At 33.1% G+C, this 19,424-nt stretch overlaps 1 long non-coding RNA gene across 5 annotated transcripts in view; it reads left to right on the forward strand.

The window, feature by feature from the left end:
• The window catches only part of LOC103882294, a 124,744-nt gene that overhangs the window by 36,106 nt on the left and 69,214 nt on the right, over nucleotides 1–19,424 (forward strand). For all 5 annotated transcript variants that reach the window (XR_001900032.3, XR_001900034.3, XR_644053.4 and 2 more), the window contains one exon: nucleotides 2,149–2,216. This is a non-coding gene — a long non-coding RNA (uncharacterized LOC103882294). The remainder of the gene's footprint in view (nucleotides 1–2,148; nucleotides 2,217–19,424) is intronic.

Here is a 19,424-nt window from a genome sequence, read left to right on the forward strand (position 1 = left end):
GCAATTTTCAGTTATACTTGTGTGGCTTTGATGTCTCTCTTTATTTTGAACACTGATCTTGATTCATGAAAGTCTGTTGCATAACATGAAAAGAATGGACAAAATGCCTCTACAAGTTGCCTAGTGTTCCATAATTTATTTATGTCTTTTGAATTTCTTTTTAAATACATATCCCTGAGGTAATACTTTTTGTAAACTGTGAAATCTCATGGGTGACATAAAAATCGAGTTTCTAACACTGGGAATTATCTTCACTGGGCTTCCCCAAGGAAATACTACCAAAAATATATTTCCTTTGGTTTCTTCTGAATGATTAACATGTAATTCTCAGCAAATTAGTAGAATTGCAGATTGTTAGAGTGGCAAGAAATCTCTATGACTTTGTTTAATGGAATAAACATCTTTTACGTTTTAACACTGAGATCCTGAGAAACTGTTAGACTTCCCACATCAGGGACTGAGCAGCACCTAAAACAAAAATGTCCCAGCTTTTTAGATGATACCATATTCTTTTCTCTTAAAAATATTAAAATAGTGCCTATTTCAAAGTATTTCAGATTTTTTTTATGTTAGTTTCATTTTAGCCAGTACAAGTATCTATAATTTGTCATAAATTAGAAGTTTCTCTTATTTTTGTTCTTTACTTTGGTATCCTCTAAAATGTTCACATGCAGGGAGAATAATGGTAGAGTTTTATAATATGTGGTTTATAAAAATCTTGGATGAAAACCTTTTAAAAGCTACAGTAAAATTCAGAAGTGAAAGGAAATTACTTAAAAGGCATGGAATCTGAACGCTTCAACACAAAATGTAAAATTTTTAGATCATACAAAATGTAAAAATTTTAGATGGATAAGGTCAATAGTTAAATAAATAATAAATTAGGAGACTTTTTATAATAATACCTCATGTGATCAGACCAGATAGGAGTTACAGCTCTGACAAGATGTTGATTCTTTTGGAATTCCTTTCACCTGGAGGGTGGCTAGGATCTCTAGGCTACTGTAGCCCAGTCAATAGCAACCTCATAGTCCATTTACCCATGGTAAGGTACAAATAGACATTTACAGCTAAGTCAATTTACCCCATGATGATATAGAAATATAATTCTCTGGTTGTCATGAGGTAAAAAGCATTGGAAACACTTATCTATGACAAAAAGAGATCTTATGAACTAAAACAACAATGTTAAAAGTCCAATAGGAAAAGTATATGAACAACAATTTACAGAATTGCTATCTAAGTTGCCAATATAAAATGTCTCCAGGTTTTGTTAGTAACTGTGGAGATAAAAATTGAAGTAAAATCTATATATCTCTTTATACTCATAAGACTGGCAAAAATGTAAAAGTATGGTGAAATCTGTTGCTGGTAGGGATGCTAACAGAATAATATTTTCATTTACTGCTAGTGGTTAGGTGAAAAATTTCTGCCCTTTTGGAAAAGTGACCTGTACATATCTTTTGACAGAACAATTTTATAATCTTGGAAATACATTCCTTTCAATATGATCACCTGCCCTGATTTGCTTACACACATACACACCCAAGAATATTTATTGCATTATGATGTATTTTTTTTTTCTTTTCACAGCAGCAAAACTTGGGAACTAAAATGAACAAATAAACAAATATTAATAGGGAAATGCTTACTTCAGTTTAAAATAACGTGAAACATTTTAGTTAGGAGGAGTAAGTTCAGGGATCTATTTTACAACATGGTGACTAGAGTTAATACAATGTATTCTTGAAAAATTCTAAGAAAGTGGATGTAAAGTGTTTTTGGCACGAAAATGAATAACTATGTGAGATAATGCACATGTTAATAATCAGATAAATTTACTCATTTCACAATGTATACATACTCCAAAACATCATGTTGTACACAGTTAATATCATTTTATCTGTCAATTTAAAAACAGACCTTTTGTAAAAGATATCTATGAAAAGACTCTTAGAATGAGAAATGAGAGCTTTTATTAAAATGCCAGCAATAAATCTAACAATATTCCTTTTCTTACATTTATAGGAATAACTTCCAGATGTAATATTCAAATTGGAATTATAGCATTTTCATCTAGATAATTATTTTTTGGAAGATAGCATAACTCACCTTCTTTTCATATAATAGATTTTTATCATTGTTCAGGTCACCTGGCCGAAGCTGGTACCATGATGGATTTGTAGCTGCTGTTAGAGATGCCACTCAAGGCAGAGGTAGGGGAAAATCTTCCTGATTTTCCTTTCTTTCTACTCTCTTATTTCCTCTTAACTTATTTAATGTGCTAACCCTAGCCAGAAATGCTGGCCGTAGGAATCTTTCCCTGTAATACAGAACGGACCAGGGTAAGGCAAACAGTAGATCTGAGAGAAAATTGGACAAGGACTGGCATACCTTCCCTTTGTGTGAGCAGATAATTTGACAGTTTTCTTCATCCTTTCTTCCTGTGATCTCCAAGATTTGTTTAGAAGATTTTGGAGTAAGATTTTGCAAGAGTCTCTTCTCTTTATAGACTTTTTTTTGGGACATTTTGTTTTGTAACTTTTCTAAGAACAATCTTATACCTAATTTTAAGTTTTGCTAATTTTATCAGTCACTATTTTCATACCTCTTCTTTGCTATTTTTATTACAGTTCTTAATTTTTTCTTTTGCTCCTATTCACATATTATCATTTAGGTAGGTGACACATTCTTAAGACCTTACTCTATTGTTTCTTAACGTTTCGCCTTTTGTGTAAGGAAGATAATTCTAACGACAAATAGATAATGACAAATAGATTAATCTCCTGTGAAAGGGAGAGATTCTAATGACAAATAGATAAATGACAAATGATAACCCACATAGTTATCTTTCATTTTTGTGCCAAAAACACTTTACATCCACTTTCTTAGAATTTTGCAAGAATACATTATATTAACTGTAGTCACCATGTTGTACAATAGATCTCTGAACTTCTAACTAAAATGTTTCAAGTTATTTTAAACTGAAGTAAGCATTTCTCTATTATTTGTCATTTTAAAGGCTACTTTTTCTTTCTGCATGGAAATGTATAGATTTCACTTTAAATGTTGGCTTTGAAATTAACAACAAACAAAATGAAAATCTTAGCCTAGTACTTGAAAAAGAATTTTTTTTTGATCTGATGCTTTAATTCTGTTTTCAGTGTAGGGAGTTTTTTCCTGTTTGATCATTGATTCTTCTTAATCTTACCTTTTTATACTTATATTAAATATTCTTTTAATTTACATGTATTTAATCCCAGATGGATTAATTTAATCTGGATTTGTATCTCTAACAGAAATTCCCAGAAATTTCTGGCATATATATGGTCTCATTTTGCTTGTTTCCAGGATTTACGTGGAGGTTTTCTAGATATTTTCGTGTTTGTCATTTTGGTGGGAACTTAGAAGAGGACAGAGTTAAACATCTGCACCCAAATCACCATTCAAAATAAGAAATAGCTCAATAAAATTTAAACATTATAAAACTTACCATTCCTTTCAAATATTACCAAAGTGTGTGGCTACTTTGAACAAATGAAGAAATATTCTCTCCCTTAGGTGTTTCCAAGTGATAGAAGATGGAAAAAGATCTTCCTTTAGAAATAGGAAAGTGAGGATTCTAATTCATCTCCTGGGCTCTTTGGTGGTCACAGGTTTTTCAGGCTGTGTTACTGGTGTGAACCGTCCTAACCCATCTGGTCATCTTGATTGCAATGTCTCATTGGTGTGCTGTGATGTAAAGCTGAGAGAGAATGTGGCACAGCGGAATAGCTTTAAAGACTAACAGATCCTGTGTTTTTAAGCAAGCACTACAATTTTCTTATCTGTGAAACAAACCTAATCCTACTTTGTGCATTATTAATTGGCTTGTATAGTTTTATTGAGTGATTAAATGTGTTGTAGAGCATGTATTAGGATCCTAGGGGCATAAAGATGAATAATATCCGGTCTCTGCTTTCAAGAATTATATAGCTAAAAGGACTGCGAGGATTGTGTGAGAACTCATTAGCTTATATAGTAAATATTTGTAAAGAACATAATTGTTATTAGGAACTCTCCTAGGCATTGAGATATTAGGATGAATAAAAAAATCTTATTAGCCTATTGTGATTACATTTTATTAGAGGACGAAGGGAGATGATTAAAAATTAAATATCTAATATAATGTCAGATGTTGAAAAGTTCTGTGAAAAGAAATACAGCAAGAGTGGGGAGTATATGTGTGTGAAGAAGAGAAGAGAGAACTATTTTAAATGGGGTCGTCTGGATAGCCCTTCTGAGGAATGTCTGGGAAAAGGGCATTGCTGAAAGAAGAATACATTTAGACCATTTGAGAAACAGCAAGGTGAGAATGGCTACACTTTGGTTATTTAAGGGAAGAATGGCAAAAATAAGAATGGAGAAGTATTTCTAGGTTTTTTTGACCACGACAAAGAATTGAAATGTTATTCTAAGTGCAATAAAGGGAAACCATTGGAGGGATTTGCACAGAGAAGGAGATGATTTGATTTGTGCTTTGCAAAGATTAGTCTGGGTGTTTAGTGGGGAATAGCTGTAGGAGAGACAAGGTAGAAGTGGGAGAGGAGGAGGTAGAGTGGGAGTGATGGGAGGCTAATATAGGAAAACAAGTGAAAAAGCTGTGCTTTGACTTTGGAACAGTGTTTTGGAGTGAATGAGTCTTCATCAGATAATATGATACTTGGTATAGATAAGCTTTTAGTAAATAATTCTATGGTTATTATCACATCTATATTGAGCACCTACAAAGAAACTACATTGTTCAGCCTTTAAGCAAAATGGATGAAAAATTACAAGCAATTTTCTCCTAAACCCGTCAAGAAAAAATAGTAGGTAGTAAAAATGAAATGTAAGAGTCTTCATTAAAAGATCATAGAGAAAATTCTGTAAATTGGTAAGAAAAATAAATCTAATCCAATGGAAAAATGAAGAAAAGGAACTAAGAGGAAAAATATATGGTTAACAAACATATGAAAATACACTCAGCTTTATTGTTCAATCAGGGAAGTGAAAATCAAAACTGTAGGGAGACAATAGGTCACACCTACCTGTTTGCAGGAATTAAAAAACACAACACTAACAGATATTGGCAAGGATATGGAGAAATCAAAACATTTATACACATTACTGGTGGAAGTCTATATTGATATAATGGAATATATGGAAAATAACATGGCATTATATAATAAATTTGAGATTGATCTTTTTTCATGACCAGGCAATTCTACTCATAGCTATATACTCCAGGGCAGTTGTTCTTAGAGTTAGTTCCCGGACCTGCAGCATCAGCATCACTTAGGAACTTGCTAGACATATAAAATCTTGGGACCCATCACAGTCACACAAAATTAGAAACACTAAGATTAAGGCTCAACGATCGTGTTTAAAATAAGCCCTTCAGGTGATCCTGATACAGCTAAAATGTGTGAACCACTGCACTAGAGAAAGATTTGCATGTGTGTGCTAAAGCACATGTGCAAACTGTTTGCAGCATCTTTATTTACAGTAGCAAAGTACTCAAAACAAGCAATCTGTTATTAATAGAAGGTATAAAGGAATGTATATTCACACCGTGGAATACTGTACAACAGTGAAATGAACTATAGCTAAACACAACATGCATCAATCTCAGAAATATAATAGTCAAAAAACAAGACAGAAGATTTGGAAGTGAAAACATAATATACATATTCATAAAAAGTAAAGAATATCTTATTGAAAGAAATAAATATGTATAGCAAATTTGGTAAAATTATATGAAAGAAGGAAATATTAAACTCAAAATTCAGGGAAGTGGTTACTTATGATGGAGCAGAAAATGTGTAGTATCAGGGAGCAGTCTTCCCAATGGTGATAAAGTTTCATTTTCTAAACTGGGTAAGAAAATAGGTAGTTATTGTAGTATTGTATTTTATGCCCTACATATAGTATTTAAATTTTTATTTGATCAGTATTTGGTAATGATAATAAAAACAATATGATTAATAAAAATAAAGCAAATGAATGCACACACAAAAAGGATGGAGAAAAAAAACAGTGGACCCCTTTCCCTGTTGTATCCACAGTGTCAGGAAGCATATAAAATAAGTTAAAGAAAAAAACCATCACATGTACCCATATTTTTTCTCTTTTTCATATCACTTTTCCTTTCTCACCATACAGAGATTCACTCATTAGAATTAATACTTATTTTAAGTGCAAAGGCAAACTAATTTTTAAAAATGAATCTGACAGCAAAATGCAAAATTAAGAAAAATAAGCCTAGAAATACAGAAAATAAATCTTAAAATTTCTAAAAGTTCAAGTATTCTGATTCAATTAAAAATGGTAAGCTTTAGTGAGTAAATGAAAATTACATCAGCATGTTCCTTGAGTTTTAATGAGGCAAGAAAGAGCTGTAATCTCTGCAAGAAGGGCAAGTGACAGAGGATATTATGAGAACAACATGCTCTGTACTTGGATAATACTATAGAAATATTGCCTTCTTGTCATAGACTCTGAATTGCTGTTTATACAGGAAATAGGATTAAAATGCATGCTGGCCATCTACACTACACAGGTAAACTCATTTCAATTCAAGATGACTATTACAATAAAATATTACTTTGTATATAAGCAGAGGAAATTTCTTTTTTTTCCATAATTACATTTAGGCACTTAAACATGGCAAATTTCAATTATAAAAGGAAGAGTTTAACCATTTCGATCTCATTTGGAAATATGCTATTATTTTAGTAGTATTTTATTTTGGCAACTAAACAAATGGAGACAGTTGTGTGTGCACTAAATGGAGACAAACAAATTCTGTATATAATATTTCAAAGAGTACTTTTGAGACATGAGTTATTGTGCTAACCATATAACGTGCTGTTTTAACACAGAATAAGATAGTTATCTTCCCCACAGGATGCCAGTTAGGGACAATAGAAACTTTACATTGCTTTGAATTATATGTTGAAAAATGTGTGTGTGTGTGTGTGTGTGTGTGTGTTTTAAATAATAGGTAGGTATAATCCAAATGAATAAAAAATGTTATAAATAAGCGTGTAAATAATGATGTTTCAATTTCAACACTGCTGGGTAGAATACTTGCTCCTGATAAAATTTCTGTTGGCTTTTGCCATTGGAAACCCAGATCATGAGTGTTTTCCTTTAAATAGTTTAAGTTTTTAAGAAGTTTACTTGAAAAACTGAAATGCAATAGGAGTTTAAGGATCTTGACTATTTGGGATTTCTAACTGAGGGCAGACGGTGAACTTTTGAGCAAATTCTAAAAAGGGCATTGAACTTGTGTTCTGTAGAAGTCTCTTATCGAATGATTAGACAATTTTCTCAATGTTTTACTTTAATATGAACCAGATTCTCAAGCCAAGTGAGAAATAGCAATGACATTTTTATGTTCAAATTAGCAAATATTAAAAATAATCTTGGTGAGATGATTTGAAGTGATACTTTCATTTGTTGCATTTAATATATAAACTGATGTATTAGAACTTAAATTCTGCTATAATAGAATACCTGAGACTGGGTAATTTATAATGAGCAGAAATTTACTGACTAACAGTTTTGGAGGCTGGCAAGTCCAAGATCAAGCTGCTACCATCTGAGGAGGGCCTTCTTGCTGTGTCATCCCATGGCAGAAGGCAAGAGAGCAAGAGGGGACCACACTAGACCTTGTATATGGGCACCAATTCCACCCTTGAGGGTTGAGCCCATATGGCCTAATCACCTCTTAGAGGTTCCACCTCTTAATATTGTTACAGTGGCAATTAAATTTGAACATGAGTTTTGGAGGGGACAAATATTTACAACATAGTAACTGTTATAAACTTTATCAAAATCAATTTGGTAACAGAAAAAAAGGGCCTTAAAAATACCTGTACCCTTTCATTTATGTATTATACTTTTCAAAATCTATCCTAAGATAAAATCATAAACATAAAAAAGATTTAAGGAAGAAAAATGGCAGGATAAACAAATTAAAAGTTAAAAATATTGAGAACTGCTAAAGTAAACTGTTGCACCGCCAATTTGTAATGAGTTATGAAGCCATGTAAATGAAGTTTCTGAACAACTATGTACTAGCATTAAAACAGCCTAAGTAATTAAAATAGCATAGAAATATTTAAACAATGTAGCCATAATTGTGCAATTAACCCTCCCCCAATCCCACCAAAATAATAATAAACATGAAAGAAGATTAATCAACACTGACATAATAATAACTATCTCTGGATAATGGAAGTATGTATGATTAGCTTTTCCATTATTCTGTATTTTCTAAATTATATATAATGGGGATATGTTGTTTTACAACAAAACAAATCTATTGAACTCTCACTTAGATAGAAAAATCCAAATCAATACTATGTTAAAATAACATAGAAATTTTCCAAATTTTTGGATATTGTATTGGTATAATGTGATTCCAAAATGAGGAACCACTGAGTATATGCAAGAGAAAATATTTATTTTATATATTTAGATTATGCTTTTTTCCCTATTGTATGCTGGACTATTTTTTCCTCACACTGCTTAGTATGCATTTGCCAGAAATGTGGAAATGGTTGATGGTGGTCCTGTGTGTAAATCTTTCAGCTAATCCACAGTAAACTAGAACTTATGACATGAGAATTTGTCTTTAAACTTACCAATGACTTATATTTTAAGCAATGGTTGTATTTTATAACATATATTTTTTATTTTCATGTTCACAAAATGTTCCAGGACGAGTTTCTGATATTAAATTTCCCCCACAGCTATGAATAGAAACTCAAATTCAAAGTCAAGAAGTTGTTCTCTTTTACGTTCCAAATGACACTAAATATCATTTCAGTGATGACCTACTTGCATCTATAGTTCTTAAAAGCTATGCTTCTTTGTTCTTGTTCTAATGTGTTTGCAGTCAAGTGCAACCAGGTTGGCAAATTGTCTTTAAACATTCTAATGGGAAAGCAGGGAGAAAAAGAAATAGTTGTTCATGGAAGTGGAAGAAGAAAATATCTTGTTAAGTACACTCTAGTAAAAGGTAAAATGAAAGTACCACTTTCAAATTATATATAATTTGGAGATATTTCTTTTTCACTAAGGAGGGGAAAAGGCAGGTAAATTTAGATTAAATCAATGCTGAAGTGTCAATAAATTTGAAAATGAAGAACCAACAAGATGCATTTAAACCAAATTAAATTTGACTCTCAATTCTGCTAAGCATACAATATTTTCAGTAAACACGTGTTTCTAGGTCAACTATGTATAGAGAACTACAATAACAGCTATTAATACTATTTAACTGAGGGTAACATTAAGGTGGGCTCCAAAATCCTAAGAACTTAAATAATCAATGGTAGAAGAGGCAGAATAAGAATTATATTCTCCATAGAATCATAGAGAAATCAACATGGGAGTACAAATTGGGAGACAACTGAGGGTTTAACAGGATCTTTTCTAAAGGTTATCCTAGACATAATATGGTTGACATCAGTAAAGAGTTTCACAGGTCTCCATTTACCATTTAAAATCTGAGCCTATTCAAATAATTTTAAAACTCAGATGATTTCTTGTTTGTCTAAACTTTTGAAATTGAAGATTAATATACACAACGTCAACTGCAGAGATCTTGAGTGTATAGGTTGCTATCTTTTTCAAAGTGAATATAAATATTTAAAGCTCCAAATTTCCTTCTAAGTACTGCTTTGGCTGCATTCCACACATTTCGATTTGTCATATTTTCATTATTGATTTCAAAGAATTTTCTAGTTTTCACAGCAATTTCTTTTTTGGTCCAAATTGTATGTGTAGCTTATACCAAATATTATTTTCTTGTTGATTTCTAGCTTAATTCTACTGAAGCCAGAGAATATATTCTGTATGACTTCAATCTTTAAAATTTTTTAAGACTTGTTTTATGGTACAGATTATTTCTTTTAGTGAATGTTCCATGTTTACTTGAAAAGAAGGCTTCTTTCTATGATAAGAGGGTTGTGTTGGTGGCACCTCCACTCTTCTTTTCTGTTTGTTGAATTGTGCAACATCTTCCAAGTGATATTCCATAGGAGTGTTTAATTTCTTTTGGCTCCATCTAGTTGCTACATTTGAAACAAAGGCATTACTTTGTATTTGCCCTAAGGTCATTTAACCTAAATTTGAAGGGAGTTTTTAACCTGATCTGTAGAGCAAAGAGGTTGAAAGTACTTGAAATTCTTGTTCAGTTCTCACATGGTCTTGCTGCCTGAATATCTGGCTCTTTTCCATAAATATATCTTCTCAGTTCATGTAACTCTTCAATAGAAAGCAGCTGTGCTGAGCACATGAAGGGATCCTTTGGGAATGGGAACTGCCTATGGTGGGGCTGCCATGAAGCGCATTACCTTCAGGTGCTCTCAAAACTGAGACATTCTCCACTTTCTTTTCTGGCACAAAACTTGTTTTTAATACTGAGGAGAAAAGAGGTTCCTTAGCCTCAGATGAATAGATTTACTATCTGTTTTTGTTCCTAAATGGCCCAATTTGAGGGATAAAAATGGGAAGATATAATTACTTCTTTTATACCTATTGCACTCTGGCTTTGGGAAAAGGGTCCTTGCTTTAGGTTCAAAATATATTCACTGTGGACTCACTTCTTAACATTTTCTAACTTTGGGTCCATTTTTTTTTTCATTGTCTCCTTTCCCAGGCAACTCTATTCTTGCAGAGCCATGGCAGGACATATTAAAATTCTAGTAGAAAACTTCCTTTCCCTGTGCCTTTCCCTGTGCCCTGACATTCCTTTCCCAATACTGAGAAAAGGGTTCTGCTTCTCAGATGAATGGGAACTATCTGTTTTGTTTCTAAATGGCCAATTTTGAGGATAAAATGGGAAGATATAATTGCTTCTTTTATGCCTATTTGTACACTCTGGCGGAAGGGAGTCCTTATATTTAGGTTCAAAATATATTACTTTCTTGGATTTCCTTCTTAACATTTTCTAACTTTGGGTCCATTTTTTTTTTCATTGTCTCCTTTCCCAGGCAACTCTATTCTTGCAGAGCCATGGCAGGACATATCAAAATTCTAGTAGAAAACACTAAAAGAAAATCTGTAGAATCACTAGTGACTAAATACTGGGAAGCTATTTTCTCAGTCTTCCTCCATGTTGTGTTCTTTGTGTTCTCAAGATGATAATGTTGTTATGTATTTGAATTCTTGAAAAATGGAAAATGTTTAAGATATATGTGTATAAAGTATATGCTATATTGGGGCAATAATGGTTATTTTCATTAAAATGGTAATGAAAAAAGTGAGAAATATTTACATGTGTGTTCATAATTCAACAATACTTGCTAAATTCTTATGGCATGGTGTGATGGAGTAGAGAGTCGGATTCAGGTGTATCATGTTAGTATGGCCTAGACTTTTAGCCAAGAGTTAATGACATTCTTAGTCTTTACTAAAAACTAGAGAGGTCAACAGCATTTCACCAAGTGAAGCTTTTAAAGGAAAAGGAAAATAATGAGAAGACTATGTTGGAACTCAGGGGACAAAACAGAATATCAATCCTGATCGAAGGGTCAGGGGAGAGTCAAGGAGCCAGAAATAAAGTATATGTTGTCCTGCGTGTGTGTGTGTGTGTGTGTGTGTGTGTGTGTGTTTCTGTGTGTATAGACGGGAAGTTAATCAGAGGGCCATTTAAAACCATTTTCTGTGTGTGTAGAAGGGAAGTAAATCAGAAGACCATTTAAAGCCGTTTTCTGGCTCAGGTTGTAGACTAAGCTCTCTATTTTGTTTTTATTGGAGCAGAGTAGGACACGAATAAGATAGCTGTACTTAAATGAGTCTTCGATCAGAGCAAAAAAGCCCATGTATATTTGTTTTCCATTTTTCATCTACTTTTGCCAATTTTGAGCAAAGTTGCAAAACACACTAACAAGGGTTTGGGAGTATCATCAATCTCATTAACTGTAGTGAAAGTATAAATTGGTAGATGATTTTAAAGAAATCTATCTATCTGTCTATCTATCTATCTATCTATCTATCTATCTATCTATCTATCTATCTATCGTCTATCTATCCATCTACCTACCTGTCTATCATCTACAAGAACTTTAGAATAATATCTATTCCATTTGTCCCAGTAATTCCAATTTTTAAAAATTTATACTAAGAAAATTAGATAAAGATTTATTTATAAAGATTTTCCGTGCATTGCTATTTTTAATAATTTATTTTAAAAATTGGCAAATATGACACAAATGATGAAAACTACATACAACATATAACAATTATAAAGCAAGCACATATATGAATATCGTATAAATCAAGACAGAATGCGGCCAACACACAAAAAACCTCTTTCCTACTTGCCCCAAAGGTAACCACTATACTGAATTTTATTTTAACACCAAGCACGCATCTTTAAATAATATGGGTTTTCCCAGTTTTTAAATCTTATGTGAATGGAATAATTCTGTATATATGTGTTTGTGTCTTGCTTCTTTAACTCAATATTATGTGTATAAAGTTTATAAATAAATCTATAGATTATTTTTATTGTTGTGTAGTATTGTAATATGTGTATATACGACCAGTTATGAATATGCCATCAGTTATTTTTCCAATTTATTTAATATTGATGAGTGTTTATATTATTTCTTTTACCTTCCTTTTATTTTATTCCTTTTATCTCCTCCCCTTCTCCTTTCCTTTCTTTGCTTCCTCCTTCTTTCCTTTCACCTTCCCCTCTGTCTTGTCCTCTTTCTCAGTCATTCTTTCCTTCGTTTGCTATTACAAAATAAAATCAATTCTGCCATAAGTAATCTGAATATGTGTGCTGATTCATGTGCATGTATGTCCGTAGGGTATAAATACAGGAGGAAAACTCTTGCTTGAAAGTTCGTTTTCTTTCACCGTTAGCAATATTTGGTACTGTAATGCTTATAGTTTTGCCAGTTAGAGGACTGTATTAGGATTCTCCAGAGAAGCAGGACAAATGGCACACACACACACACACAAACACATATGTATTAAAATAAATTGGCTTACACAATTATGATGACTGAGAAGTCCTACAGCCTGCCATCCATAAGGTAGAGATCCAGGAAAGCTGGTGATATACTTCCAGTCTGAGTCCGAAGGCCCGAGAACTTGGAGACCTGATGATGTGAGTACTAGTACGAGTCTGAAGGCTCTAGTACCAAGATCACTGATGGTTTAAGTTCTAGCCAAGGGCAAGAGAACACCATTGTTCTAATTTAAGCAATTAGGAAAGAGAGCAAATTTTCCCTTTTGTTCTATTCAGTCTCCAATGAATTGAAAGATGCCTACCAAAATTGGTGAAAGCAATCTGTTTTACCTCCCTCTACTTATTTGAATGTTAATCTCATCCAGAAACACCCTCACAAACACACCCAGCTGCTGTATATGGTATTTGTTTGTTTTTTTTTTTTTTTTGAGATGGAATCTCGCTCTGTCGTCAGGTTGGAGTGCAGTGGCATGATCTGGGCTCACTGCAACCTCTGCCTCCTGGGTTCAAGCGATTCTTCTGCCTCAGCCTCCAGAGTAGCTGGGACTACAGCCGCATGCCACCACGCCCGGCTCATTTTTTGTATTTTTAGTAGAGACGGGGTTTCACCATGTTGGCCAGGATGGTCTCGAACTCCAGATCTCATGATCCACCTGCCTCGGCCTCTCAAAGTACTGGGATTACAGGCATGAGCCACCGCACCCGGACATATATGGTATTTTCTTGTGGCTTAAATTTGAATTTTTCTGAGCAATTTTTTTATGTGTATAGACCATTAAAAATCCCTCTTTTGAGAAGTGCCCATTTTCCCTTTGGGTCATGTCTTTTTTGCGTCATATGTAACTTATGCTGGTAAGTTACAGTTGAGCCTCTGTCATTTACATATCATGCAAATGTCTGCAACATGACTGAGGAAGAGAATGAGAGGAAGGGGAGGGGTGAAGAAAAGAAGGGAAGGAGGTAGACACAAAGGAAGAGAGGAAGAAAAGGGAAAAGAGAAAAGAAAAAGAAGGAAATGAATGGAAAAAAGTAATAAGAAGGAAAAGAAAATGTCTCTGTCATTTGTCTTGTAACTTGTTTAATGTTTCTTTGATACAGAGACATTTTAAATTTGAAGGAAAACATCAATCTTTAACACCTCTTTACTACTTGGTATCATTTTGGATTAAAAATATTTCATTACTTCAAGATCATAGAGATATGCTTTTATATTATCTTCTAGAAAGTTTCTAGTTCTGCTATTGACTTTTAGATCAATAATCCACCTGGAATTCTTTTATAAGGTATAAACTATGAGCAAGTGAATTTTGTGTTTTTTCCAGTTTGATTGCCAACTGATGCAGCACTTTCATTGAAAAAATCTATTTCCTATTACTCTGCATTCATATCTTGTTGGTAAATCAATTGTCCATTATACGTGTATTAGTTTTCTGATCTTTGTTCTTTCTATTGGTTTGTTATTATTTCTTATCTTAGTGCTCAATAGCTTTAATTACTTGAGTATTGATACCTATAGTGTAAGTTCCTGCTGGAATCATTTATTTTGAGTATCTTGTGTAATTTGGCCCTTTGCATTTCCATATAAATCAATCCCAATAAAAACTTTCCATATACTTAAAATATCCATTGGGATTTTTGGGTAGAAAATTGACATATACAGAGAGCACTGTCTATAAACAGCACATATCTCAGTTTATTTACAACTTCTCTAATGTCTCTTTTAAAATTTGTGGAACTTGCCTGTTATAGGTTTTATACATTCTAATATTGTTTTCTAGTTAATAGACATATTGATACCTTTTTAAATATTTCCTTTCTTTTTTGTTTTTGTTTTGTGCATTTTGTAATAAAATTATCTTTTATAGTAACTTTGCATCTACCAATCTTACTAAACTCCTTATTAGTTATAATTTTCTGCCAATAATTTTTGAATTTTTAACACATTCAAAGATATATTCTGAGAATAATTGAAATTTTTTCTTCTTTCTTTTTTTCACCTTTTTTATTCATTCTTTTCCCATAGTACTGTGGAAGAATTCCACGAATGGAAGTAGTGATAAGGGGCATTCTTGTCTTGTTCTACGTATCAAAGAGATAAATATTCTAATGTTTTACTATTAATTAGTATGTTCCTGGTAGTTCATTTTGTATAACCTGTTTATCACATTAAAAAAAATTTCCTTCTACTCCAGGCTTGCTTAGAATTTATATAATAAATATATATTTTCTCTCTTTATGTGTGTGTATGTGCGTGTGTACATTTTTTGAATTGTATTACTTTTTCTATAGTTATTGAGAGGATTAAAAGAATTTTTAAATCTATTAAATCAGTGATTATGTTGATTATTTTTGATTAAACCAAATTTATCTTCCTATAATAAATCTAGCTATTCAATTAGATGTTTGTACGTTGCTCAATGCAGCTTGCTAATATTTCATTTAGAACTTTTGCATGTGTTAATGAGTGAAATTGGTCTGTACTTTTCCATTTTTTATTGTCATTTTCAGAACATTGGTATCAAGGTTGTGTCAACTTCATAAAATCATATATATATGTATTTACAGATTATGTATTGTAAGTATATATAAATAATAAATATAAATATATATAATAACTTCTGGTATATCTTACCAGTATTTCTCTAGAATTAGAATCGTTTCCTTTTTGAAACACTTACTGATTAATACATCTGGCTTTGAGGTAATCATTGTGCAAAGAATTTTATTACCAATTCAATTCATTTAATGTTTATAATACTAGTCAGGTTTTCTAGTTCTTCTATAGTTCCAGTAAGTTATATTTTCACAAAGAACTAGACATTTAACATTTTCAGAATTACCATGAAGCTGTTCATGAAATTTGGTTATCTGTTAAATGTCTTTATTTTTTCTCTCTCTGTTCTCACCCCATTTCTCTTTATTATTCTTTCTCTCTCTTGCTCTTTCTCTTTGTTTTTTTTTCAAGTTAACATTGTTAGCCTTTTCATAAACCCCTGTTTTCTTTCAATGATTCCTTTTATTGTAAATTTTTTTTTCTATTTTGTTTCTTCTACTTTCTTTGGGTTTATTTTGCAATTCATTTTTGAACCTTTTGGGTAAATGTTTAGCTTAAGCATTTTCAGTCTTCTTTCTACTAACGCATAAATAAAGTTCACGAAGTTTCATGCTTTCATGCTTTGGCTGGATTCTACAAGTGTGTTATGTAATATTTTTGTCACCATTTGGGTGAATGTATTTAATTACCAGTTTAATGTCTTCTGTAACACATGATTTATTTAGATTTAATTTTTATTTCTAAAAATATAATGAATTTAAAATAATCTTATTGTTACAAATTTGTGGTGAGAATATATTATACATTAAAACTTTAGACATTTTATGAGATATTATTTATTTGCACCTATATAATACTTTATTATTATTACACTTTAAGTGCTAGGGTACATGTACACAACGTGCAGATTTGTTACATAGGTATACATGTGCCATGTTGGTTTACTGCACTCATCAACTCATCATTTACATTAGGTATTTCTCCTAATGCTATCCCTCGCACAGCCCCCCACCCCACAACAGGCCCCAGTGTGTGATGTTTCCCTTTCTATGTCCATGTGTTCTCATTGTTCAACTCCCACTTATGAGTGAGAACATGCAGTGTTTGGTTTTCTGTCTTTGTGATATTTTGTTGAGAATCATGGTTTCTAACTTAGTCCATGTCCATGCAAAGGACATGAACTCATTCTTTTTTATGACTGCATAGTATTCCATGGTATATATGGGCCACATTTTCTTTATCCAGTCTATTATTGATGGACATTTGGGTTGGTTCTTTGCTATTGTGAATATGCCCACAATAAACATACATGTGCACGTGTCTTTATAGTAGCATGACTTCTAATCCTTTGGGTATATACCCAGGAATGGAATTGTTGGATCAAATGATATTTCTAGTTTTAGATCCTTGAGGAATCGCCATACTGTCTTCCACAATGGTTGAACTAATTTACAATCCCACCAACAGTGTAAAAGCTTTCCTATTTATCCATATCCTCTCCAGCATCTGTTGTTTCCTGACTTTTTAATAATCACCCTTCTAACTGGCGTGAGATAGTATCTCATTGTGGTTTTGATTTGCATTTATCTAATGGCCAGCGATGATGAGCATTTTTTCATATGTCTGTTAGCTGCATAAATGTCTTCTTTTGTGAAGTGTCTGTTCATATCATTTGCCCATTTTTTGATGCAGTTGTTTTTTTCTTGTAAATTTGTTTAAGTTCTTCATGGATTCTGGAGATTAGCCCTTTGTCAGATGGATAGATTGCAAAAATGTTCTCCCATTCTGTAGGTTGCCTGTTCACTCTGCTGATAGTTTCTTTTGCTGTGCAGAAGCTCTTTAATTTAATTACATCCCATTTGTCTATTTTGGTTTTTGTTGCCCTTACTTTTGGTGTTTTGGTCATGAAGTCTTTACCCATGCCTATGTCCTAAATGGCATTGCCTAGGTTTTCTTCTAGGGTTTTTATGGTGTTAGGTCTTACATTTAGGTTTTTAATCCATCTTGAGTTAATTTTTGTGTAAGGTTTGAGGAAGGGATCCAATTTCAGCTTTCTACATATGGCTAGCCAGTTTTCTCAGCACCATGTATGAAATAGGGAATCATTTCCCCATTTCTTGTTTTTGTCAGGTTTGTCAAAGATCAGATCATTGTAGATGTGTGGTGTTATTTCTGAGGCCTCTGTTCTGTTCCATTGGCCTATATCTCTGTTTTGGTACCAGTGCCATGCTGTTTTGGCTATTGCAGCCTTGTATATAGTTTGAAGTCAGGTAGCATGATGCCTCCAGCTTTGTTCTTTTTGCTTAGAATTGTCTGGGCTATGCAGGCTCTCTTTTGGTTTCTTCTGAAATTTAAAGTAGCTTTTTTCCAATTCTGTGAAAAAGTCAATGGTAGCCTGATGGAAAGAGCATTGAATCTATAAATAACCTTGGGCAGTGTGGCCATTTTTACTGATTGATTCCTCCTATCCATGAGCATGGAATGTTCTTCCATTTGTTTGTGTCCTCTTTTATTTCATTGAGCAGTATTTTCTAGTTCTTTCTGAAGAGGTCTTTCACTTCCCTCGTAGGTTGGATTCCTAGGTGTTTTATTGTCTTTGCAGTCATTGTGAATGGGAGTTCACCCATGAATTGGCTCTCTGTTTGTCTGTTCTTGATGTATAGAAATGCTTGTGATTTTTGCACATTGATTTTGTATCCTGAGACTTTGCTGAATTTGCTTATCAGCTTAAGGAGATTTTGGGATGAGATGCTGGGGTTTTCTAAATAGATAATCATGTCATCTGCAAACAGATTCAATTTGACTTTGTCTCTTCCTATTTGAATACCCTTTATTTCTTTCTCTTGCCTGATTGCCCTGGCCAGAACTTCCAATACTATGTAGAATAGGAGTGATGAGAGAGGGCATCCTTGTCTTGTGCCTATTTTCAAAGGGAATGCTTCCAGCCTTTTCTCATTCAGTATGATATTGGCTGTGGGTTTGTCATAAATAGCTCTTATTATTTTGAGATATGTTCCATCAATACCTAGTTTATTGAGAGTTTTTGGCGGTGTTGAATTTTATTGAAGGCCTTTTCTGCATCTGTTGAGATAATTGTGTGATTTTTGTCATTGGTTCTGTTTATGCGATGGATTACATTTATTGGTTTGCATATGTTGAACCTGTCTTGCATCCCAGGAATGAAGTCGTCTTGGTCATGGTGGATAAGCTTTTTGATGTGCTGCTGGATTCAGTTTGCGAGTATTTTATTGAGGATTTTTGCATCAATGTTCATCAGGGATATTGGCTTAAATTCTCTTTTTGTGTGTGTGTGTCCCTGCCAGGCTTTGGTATCGGGATTATGCTGGCCTCATAAAATGAGTTAGGGAGGATTTCTTTGTCTATTGATTTGAATAGTTTCAGAAGGAATGACACCAGCTCCTCTTTGTACCTCTGGCAGAATTTGGCTGTGAATCCGTCTGGTCCTGGACTTTTTTTGGTTGGTAGGCTATTAATTATTCCCTCAATTTCAGAATCTGTTATTCGTCTATTCAGAGATTCGGCTTCTTCCTGGTTTAGTCTTGGGAGGGTGTATGTGTCCAGGAATTTATCCTTTCTTCTATATTTTCTAGTTTATTTGCATAGTGGTGTTCATAGTATTCTCTGATGGTAGTTTGTATTTCTGTGGGATCAGTGATGATACCCCCTTTATCTTTTTTTTTATGGCATCTATTTGATTCTTCTGTCTTTTCTTCTTTATTAGTCTTGCTAACAGTCTATCTATTTTGTTGATGTTTTCAAAAAACCAGCTCTTGGATTCATTGTTTTTTTTAAGGGTTTTTTTGGGTCTCTATTCCCTTCAGTTCTGCTCTG

Source organism: Papio anubis, chromosome 2 (assembly GCF_008728515.1).
Source record: "Papio anubis isolate 15944 chromosome 2, Panubis1.0, whole genome shotgun sequence".
Taxonomy (NCBI): domain Eukaryota; kingdom Metazoa; phylum Chordata; class Mammalia; order Primates; family Cercopithecidae; genus Papio; species Papio anubis.